We start from the raw sequence: 3429 nt of genomic DNA, 5'->3' as shown, positions 1-3429 counted from the left end.
TATGAGAGTGGGTCATCCGTTGCGGTGTGCCCGCTGCTGCGTGGAATGTCATTGATTATTAAGATAACTGATAACTGTCTTCCCTGCTTCAGTATTGCTGTTATACTTGAAAGGGATTTCACGAGTGAATCCAGTGGATTACCTCCCTATATCACTGGTGGAATTTCGTTGTTTTATGATCCGTTTGCTGGTCCGAAGTTCCCATTGTGGAATTTGCTCTATTACTTAAAACTTGTTGTTTAATATTCAGTACTGTTGCTTGTTTTACGAATGGTGGTTTCGTCTCGGTAAATTCCTGTTAAATTTGTGGGCAAGTGTGGTTGTCATGTATATTATCTGGGGCTATTTGTTATTTAGTTAAAAGGAAGGGTCTTAACGTAACTTGTTTCACTTCATATAACACTGTATAAGGCTTCTAACTACATTTGTTATCAGAATTATATTAATTAATACCTTCAGCTGTTGACAGGTGTTGGTATATACTAACGGGGACAGGTAAAAATGTGTACCCCGACCGCAACTCGAACCCAGGATGTCCTGCTTACATGGCAGACGCTCTGTCCGTCTGAGCCACGGACGGCACAGAAAATGGTGCGACTGCAGGGACTATCTCGCGCAAGCCTTCCTGTAGACCCACATTCTCACCTTATATGTCCACACACTACATTCGTAGTGTCCCACCCCAACACACTTATTACTCATGGAAGACATTCTTACCAAGTCCCGTAAGAGTTCGTGGAATACGTGTCCAACCGCACAGAAGAAGAAGGCTTTGCCTGGTACTGCCAGAACTATGTAAGAATGTCTTCCACGAGTAATGAGTGTGTTGGGGTGGGGCACTACGAATGTAGTGTGTGGACATACAAGGGTCTCGCGGGAGGCGTGCGAGAGATAATCCCTGCAGTCGCTCTATTCTCTGTGGCCTCGGTGGCTCAGGTGGATAGGGCGTCTGCCATGTAAGCAGAAGATCCCGGGTTCGAGTCTCGGTCGGGGCACACAATTTCACCTGTCCCCGTTGATATATTTTAACGCCCTTCAACATCTGAAGGTATTAATATAACTCTAATTTGGTTCTAGATGGCTGCAGGTCATCAATGGTGTCTGCTCTTTCGGAAATGATGGGCAGATGTGTAATAAATCTTTGTGAACTGCAAGCCTGTGTTTGAGATTTTTGTCATTGCCCTTTGTGACTACTTTGAGGATTCTAAAAAATACGTTGCACCACTTTTTCAAAATGCCGTAACTGCCACCGATAGCAAAGCAGAAGTTTGAAATTTGGCCCAAAGCAGCGCGAAATCCTCCTCTGGATGGCGCTCCAAATAACGAGCTGTCGACACACGTGGAAAAAGGCCTGAGCTCAGAAGTTCACGTGACGTGTCAGGTGGGGTGACGATGTCACACTGTCACCAAGTTTCACCAAAGTTCTGCCCAATACCACCGTGGACGTGTCACACGGTAGGAAGGTCGTCACAGCCCCTCGTACCACATATTTCACTCATTCCTTTCACGCCTCTCCGATGGAAGCTAGAACGTCGACAACTAGCGTTGAAATCACTCTGTTATTTTATGAATGGCACGGGACACGTTGCCGCTCAGAATCTGCACGAAAAAGTCTCAGAGGATGGCACAGAGGGCGACACTGAAAACAACCCTTTAATTAGAGCCTCGATTCCTACACATTTAGATGTCGAAAACGACAGTTTGTAGTGCCTTCAGCAACAGCAAGAACTTCTTGACAACCTTCGGCGGTGTTGACGCCTCTTGAGCGATCCAACCCTTGTCAACGGGCAGCCCCATTGAAAGTGAAAAATCTGGAAATTTATGGTAGGTTCCTATGGGACCAAACTGCTGAGGTGATCGGCCTATATTCTTACACACTACATAATCGGCCTTAAACTAACTTACGCTAAGGACAACACACACACACACACACACACACACACACCCATGAACGAGAGAGCTCTCGAGCATCCGACGGGCGGAGCTGCGCGAACCGTGGCAAGGCGCCTGAGACCGTGGGCTACCCCGCATGACACTGTAAGTGATCTCAACCATTTGGAGAGCATCTCGACCGCAATTTTTGTTCTCTTGTGCAAGTTGGAAGCACTGAGAACCGTTAAAAACTGTTCGACGAAATGTGAAGGTGATCCGAAGCAGCTTACACTTTTCCATTCCACCTGTTCGCGTCGCCTTGTGGCACGATCACGGGAGGGAAGGCCCGACATTGACCAATGCGTGAATAAAACGTCAGAGAATCCCTCTAACGGACCCCAGTTCGGCAAAACCCTCAGCGGTACCCTCCCACCTGCATTGAACGCTTTATAAATGAACCTGCGTAGGGATATAAAGTGAACTTGTCTGAAGACATGCTTTCGATTCCACTTGGCTGCCTTCAGGCCCCCTGCGACCAATTCACAGGTTAATTTCTCGTGGCACTGTGAACTGTAATGTCAGACAGCGAAACGTGTGGAAATCGTCGTCCCAGGGAAAGGGGTGGTTTCATCGACCTCTTTATGTCCATCTCTGAGGCGTTTTCCAGTCAATTCTAACCGGCGGTCTGTCTGAAATATCTTCCTCGGCCACTCATTAGGAAATAGCGTGATTTCAACGTTGAGGATCGCGGTTCTGTCCTTCACTCAGAGGCATGGACAGAAGGGGCGAAAATAACGGTTGAAAAGTGACAAGAGGGGCTGTGGCGACCTCTCCATCATGTGAAACGTCAGCGGTGGCGTTGTGCAGAATTGTGGTGAAATTTGATGCCAATTTGACATCTTTAACCCCCTCACACCTCACGTGAACTTCTGGACTGCAGCCTTTCCCTCGCATGTCTCGACATCTTGCTGTTTGTCGGGTTGTCGAGCCCCAGGATGGTGTTGTAGGTCACCACCCTTTTGTACCATTACAGAGGAATATTTTAGGCTGCTATGAGCCAAACACCATACTTCTGCGTCTCATTGAGTGACAGTCACGGGCTGTCGAAGAAGTGATCATTTAATTCTGTTGCTCAGTGTAATTGCACATGCTTGATGAAGGCAATGTTTTGAAGCCTCTTTGGTAGTGTTAACACTTGCATGGTTTCCATCTCTGAGTTTGTCCGAGAAAAGGAGTGCAATGGCATCAAATCAGGCGAAAGCTTAGACCAACTAATAACGCCTTTGCACTACCGCTCAAAAGTTTTTGAACATTAGTGATTTCGAGGGAAAAATGCAAATAAATATTAGAAGTATTCATCAGTTATATTTGTGAAACTAAATACATGCAGTCAAATTTCACTCTCCTCAAAATAGTGTCCTTCGACGTTTATCACTTCATTGTATACGCTTGGCATTATTGCTGTCAGCTTCATCAGGCTTTCCTCTGTGATATGCCGCCATTCCTCTTGTTGTCTGGTCCAGAGGTTATGAATGTTGGTAATAGGCCTTGCTTTAA

General features: G+C 46.4%; 1 non-coding gene across 1 annotated transcript; it reads left to right on the top strand.

Moving 5' to 3' along the window:
- The first annotated feature begins 921 nt into the window (after positions 1-921).
- Trnat-ugu (transfer RNA threonine (anticodon UGU)) lies at positions 922-995 on the top strand. The gene has a single exon. It is a non-coding gene; the product is annotated as a tRNA-Thr (tRNA).
- The last annotated feature ends 2434 nt before the right edge of the window (positions 996-3429 follow it).

Source organism: Schistocerca cancellata, chromosome 5, assembly GCF_023864275.1.
Source record: "Schistocerca cancellata isolate TAMUIC-IGC-003103 chromosome 5, iqSchCanc2.1, whole genome shotgun sequence".
Lineage (NCBI taxonomy): Eukaryota > Metazoa > Arthropoda > Insecta > Orthoptera > Acrididae > Schistocerca > Schistocerca cancellata.
This window is presented reverse-complemented; position numbering and strand designations above follow the sequence as displayed.